This window comes from Eumetopias jubatus, unplaced genomic scaffold (assembly GCF_037043125.1).
Source record: "Eumetopias jubatus isolate StellerSeaLion01/CBP00866 unplaced genomic scaffold, mEumJub1_p1.0 scaffold_10, whole genome shotgun sequence".
Classification (NCBI taxonomy): Eukaryota; Metazoa; Chordata; class Mammalia; order Carnivora; family Otariidae; genus Eumetopias; species Eumetopias jubatus.
Genome location: NW_028274816.1, coordinates 55,208,901 through 55,214,937, shown reverse-complemented (window position 1 = coordinate 55,214,937; position 6,037 = coordinate 55,208,901).

Sequence of the window (6,037 nt, the reverse complement as noted above, 5' to 3'; positions counted from 1 at the left end):
CTGGCCTTTCACGAGTCAGCATTTTTCTCTGGGACCAGTATCCTCCACAGAACCAAGGTTTCAAGGCTCATTACCAGCCTTGGGCCTCACATCCAAAAAATCTCAGGGAAAAGTTCTGATTGGCTCATCTGCAGATCCATCAGCTTGGCCTGCTGGTTGGGCTACTGTGATTGGCTCCCCTTGGGTGGAGATCAGCCAGGGACCCATCACGGCAGCCAGGGACCTGGGATCGTGTGAGAACATGGAAGCCTCCACCTGAACCACAGTTTGAATCAGCCAAGGGAACTTATCAGAAGAACGGGCAGATGACACAGTAAATGCCTGGGAGAAGGGGTATGAGGATTCTGGGTTGTAACAGCCAGAAACCCAACTCTCCCCAGCATAAATAATAATAATAAAAAGAAGTTGCCAGGTCATGGAACTGGGTGATCCAGGAGGGGCCCAGCTGGATTCTGGGGGCTCAACTGTGGTTATTAGGGTTCTCCTCTTGGGGATTTCTCATCTGAGTATCTGTAACCTTGAGCACATTTTTTTAAAAAATTTTTTTAAAGATTTTATTTATTTATTTAATTGACAGAGGGAGAGACAGCGAGAGAGGGAACACAAGCAGGGGGAGTGGGAGAGGGAGAAGCAGGCTTCCCGCCGAGCAGAGAGCCCGATGCGGGGCTCAATCCCAGGACCTTGGGATCATGACCTGAGCCGAAGGCAGTCGCCTAACCAACTGAGCCACCCAGGAGCCCCACCTTGAGCACATTTTTAACTTTTTATCGATCTTTAACATAATATGCAGAGAAGTACACTCATCAACAACATACAGTCTCCTCGATTCACAGACTGACCCAGTCATGCAGCCAGCTCCCAGATTGATAAACAGAGCATCCCCAGCCCCCCAGAAGTCCCCTTGGGCCCCCTCGCAAACACTGCCCCCCACAGCAACCACTCCCTTGACTTCTCACACCATAGAATAGGTAAATCAGAGGTCGGCAAACTGGTTCCCTAAAGGGCCACTTAGTAAATACTTTAGACTTTGTGAGCCACCCCATCTCTGTCCCAACTAACTCGGACACTCCTACAAAAGTGGCCACAGACAGTGCATACAGGACCAAGCCTGCCTGTGCTCAGTAAACCTGTTGATGGATACTGACGTTTCGAGTTTCTCATTTTCGCCTGCCACAAAATACTATTGTGATTTCTTCTAAACATTAATATATAAGCCATCTTAGCACATGAGCTATACAGAGACAGGCTGTCTTTGTCAAATAAATAAAATCTTAAAAAAAAATAAAATGTTCATTTTGGGGTGCCAAGTCGGTTGAGTGCCCAACTCTTAGGTTCAGCTCAGGTCATGGTCTCGGGGTCATGAGATGGAGCCCCACTTGGGGCTCCATGCTCAGCATGGAGTCAACTTCAGATTCTCTCCCTTTCCTTCTCCCCCTGCCTTCCCCCCACTCATGCTCTCTCTCAAATAAAATCTTTAAAAAAAAAAGATTTTATTCATTTGATAGAGACACAGCGAGAGAGGGAACACAAGCAGGGAGACCGGGAGAGGGAGAAGCAGGCTTCCCGCTGAGCAGGGAGCCCGATGCGGGGCTCGATCCCAGGACCCTGGGACCATGATCTGAGCCGAAGGTAGCCGCTTAACGACTGAGCCACCCAGGCGCCCCTCAAATAAATAAAATCTTAAAAAACAAACAAACTACTTTCACAAGATTTCTCTGGTGCTTATGGTTCAGTTCGATATTAACTATCAATGAGATATACAGGCAGTCACAGGACCCTTTAAGAATGTAACAACCAGTACTTATTTGATCCTTATTAAAACTATGCAGGTCAGCCTTCTGGGCTAAAGGTGAACATTTTTTCTGCTTCTATCCCTCATGGTTTCCCCCCTTGACCAATTTTTGGTCCTTGTATCTTTAAGGTTGTGGAAGGGCAAAGGGCACATCATCTGGAACTGCTTCAAGCCGGCAGGGGGCAGAGAGATGTCCCTACCTACGGACTGAAATTGGTCACTATCTACCCTTTCAAGCAATTATTATGGAAGGCCATTGCTGTAGGGTCCAGAGGGGACATCGAGGTGAACTTGTTTTGAATAGTAAGGATCATCTGTCAGCTGGGTGAAGGAGTCAGAAACTGCTTGCATATATCTCGGCAATAGGAGAGAACAAAGCAAAAGAGACAACATATTAGGGGCGCCTGGGTGGCTCAGTCGTTAAGTGGCTGCCTTCGGCTCAGATCATGGTCCCAGGGTCCTGGGATCGAGCCCCGCATCGGGCTCCCTGCTCAGCGGGAAGCCTGCTTCTCCCTCTCCCACTCCCCCTGCTTGTGTTCCCTCTCTCACTCTGTCTCTATCTGTCAAATAAATAAATAAAATCTTTAAAAAAAAAAAGACAACATATAGGATCAATATTATAATAGGGGCTCCTGGCTGGCCCAGTCGGAACAGCATGTGACGCTTGATCTTGGGGCCATGAGTTTGGGCCCCACCTTGGGTGTAGAGATTAAAAAAATAAATATACTTCATTTTTTAAAGGGTTTTCTTTTTCTTTCCAAGATTTTTTATTTATTTGAGAGAGAGAAAGCACAAGCAGGGGGGAGCAGCAGGCAGAGGGAGAAGCAGGCTCCCCACTGAGCAGGGTGCAGGATGCAGCCCCCGCCCCCCCGCCCCGCTTGATCCCAGGACTCCAGGATCATGACCTGAGCTGAAGGCAGAGGCTTAACCGACTGAGCCACCCAGGCGCCCTTAGATTGAACTTTTAATAGCGTCTTGAGGCCAGAGCCAGGCCAAATACATGTCATCAGACTTGCCTGTAATTCCTGTAGATTTGGGTGTATTCCTTTTCTCAAGGTCCCCCAAATAACCTGAGGTTCCTGCACCTTCCAGAAAGTGACATTCTTTTATTTTTTTATTTTTTTATTTTTTATTTTATTTATTTATTTTTTAAAGATTTTATTTATTTATTTGGGAGAGATATTTGAGAGAGAGAGAGAATGAGAGATAGAAAGCACGAGAAGGAAGAGGGTCAGAGGGAGAAGCAGACTCCCTGCTGAGCAGGGAGCCCAATGCGGGACTCGATCCTGGGACTCCAGGATCATGACCTGAGCCGAAGGCAGTCGCTTAACCAACTGAGCCACCCAGGCGCCCTCTTTTTTTTTTTTTTTAGAAGATCTTATTTATTTATTTGACAGAGACACGGCGAGAGAGGGAACACAAGCAGGGGGCGTGGGAGAGGGAGAAGCAGGCTTCCCGCGGAGCAGGGAGCCCGATGCGGGGGGGGGGGGGGCAGGATCCAGCCCCATGTCTGGCTCCTGGCTCAGTGGGGAGCCTGCTTCTCCCTCTGCCTCTCCCCCTGCTCATGCTCTCTCTCCATCTCTGTCTCAAATGAATAAATAAAATCTTTAAAAAAATAAAATCTGGGTTTTTTTTTAAGATTTTAATTTATTTATTTGGCAGAGAGAGAGCACAAGCAGGCAGAGTGGCAGGCAGATGGAGAGGGAGAAACAGGCTCCCCACTGAGCAGGGAGCCGGATGTGGGGCTCGATCCCAGGACCCCAGGACCATGACCTGAGTCGAAGGCAGCCGCTCAACAGACTGAGCCACCCAGGCGCCCCCCCCAAAAAAAATCTTAAAAAAAAAGATCTGATATGAAAGTTCATGATAATGCAATTGACATGGAAATCTGGTTGTTTCTGTGACACATTTCAAGAATTCAAGTAATAGGGGGTGCTTGGGTGGCTCAGATGGTTAAGCCTCTGCCTTTGGCTCAGGTCATGATCCCAGGGTCATGGGATCAAGCCCCACATGGGGCTCCTGGCTCAACGGGGAGGCTGCTTCTCCCTCTGCCTCTCTCCCTGCTCATGCTTTCTCTCTATCTCTGTGTCTCAAATGAATGAATAGAATCTTTGAAAAAAAAAAAAAGAATTCAAGTAATAACCTTATACCAGGACATATTAAAACTTAAGGAATTTCATATATTTTCTGGAATAGTTATATTACTTACCTATTCAGTACAACCTAAGGCTTATCATTATTTCTTTGACATGCTTTCCAAGTAACTTAATGGGGGCGCCTGGGTGGCTCAGTCGGTTAAGCATCCGACTCTTCGTGTTTGGCTGAGGTCTTGATCTCATGGCTCGTGAGATCATGCTCTGTATCTGGGTTCTGTGCTCAGCGGGAGTCTGCTTGGATATTCTCTCCCTCTGCCCCATGTCTCTCTCTCATAAATAAATGTTTTTTCAAAACAAAACAAAAACCAAACCCGAGTAACTTAACATATCAAATAAACAAACCTGATTAGTCGAAAGGCATTCATTTAGAGTTTAAATCTCTGGAATTTTGTGAAAGATCTCAGAAGGTTTTAAAGCACATGCCTACGGAGGGGAGCCGAACCATGAGAGATGATGGACTCTGAAAAACAAACGGAGGGTTCTAGAGGGGAGGAGGGTGGGGGGATGGGTTAGCCTAGTGATGGCTATTAAAGAGGGCACATTCTGCGTGGAGCACTGGGTGTTATGCACAAACAATGAATCATGGAACACCACATCAAGAACTAATGATGTAATGTATGGTGATTAACATAACAATAAAAAATTTGTAAAAAAAGCACATGCCTAAATAGGATTACAGATCATTACAAAACTATATTTCACCAAGATGGCAATAAGGGATTCTACTGGAAGTTATATAGCTGTTAGCAAAACTCAGCTTCTTTAATATTGAGAAGTTTTAACTTTAAGTAATCAAAGACCTGATAAAGGCAAAAGATTGGGGCGCCTGAGTGGCTCAGTCGTTAAGCGTCTGCCTTCGACTCAGGTCGTGATCCCAGGGTCCTGGGATCGAGCCCCACGTCGGGCTCCCTCCTCGGCCGGGGAACCTGCTTCTTCCTCTCCTCCCCACCTGTGCGCTCTCTGTCTCTCAAATAAATAAAATCTTAAAAAAAAAAAAATTCTCTCTCTCCTTCTCCCTCTGCCCCTCCCCCACCCCCTCTCTAAAAAAATTTAAGGTTTTTATGTTTAATGCTGACAACTCTGCAGATATGTTTACCTTAATGAAACTGACAAACTTAAATTATTTAAATACTGAATATGTTGCACCTGGGTCCACCAAAAGCCAATCAATTTGTCCCCCGTTGGTCAGTTGTAGCTGGGGCACCTGCGGGGAAATCTGAATTGGGAGGCTGAAGTCCAGGGAGGGGTGGTCTTGGCTCTTTGATAGAGAGAAGGTAGGAAGAGCAGGAGCCAATGGCTTGAGGCCCTGAGGATGGTAGAGAAGCCGGTTCAGCAAGCCGAGCACTTGGTGGTGCAGAAACAGGAATTGGGGGCGGGGGGCGGAGGCAGAATCGGTGAGGTGCCCCCAGCAAGCCTGGAGGCGGATAAAAGCCCAGAGGGCAGACAAAGAGGACTCCCGGTCCTAAAGCTCATCAGCTTGGACAGACGGAACAGACACACGTTTTCTTTCCAGCAGCAAAAAGTGAAAACGGGCAGTTCGTGACCCGCTGGAGAAGACAGAGCTCCTCCCCGAAACAAAAGGTGTTTCGGCAGCTCCTGGGGAATATTCCTTACCGGCCTGACTCCGCGGACGATTAGCTTGTTCTCCTGTCCGTTAGCCAGGCAACGAGTGAGGGAGGGAACCTCACACGCAACAAGAGGCAGGCAGCATCCATGCAGCCCTCTCTATTCCAGACCTGACACACAAACGAAGAAGCAAACAAGGAGGAGACGAGTGACTCAGGAGAAACTAAGGGAGGCATGTACAGGACACGGTGGCGGGGGGGGGGGGGCGGCCGGCAGAGAACAGGACAGAACACGGGACATGGCGGAGGAATAGCAACAGAAGGGCCTGAGTCAGCTGAGCTGATGGCGGATCGAGGAGTAGAGACTGAGGAGAGGGGTGCCCTCGGGGTGTCCTGAAAGAGTGTGGACAGATCAGGGTTTGGGCACAGGGCCATAAAGGCCTGACCAGAAGGGATTTCGGTCCATTTTTCTGCTCAGACGTTCCCATCCTCTAGCTTTTATCGAGGCCAACAGTGTTACAAAA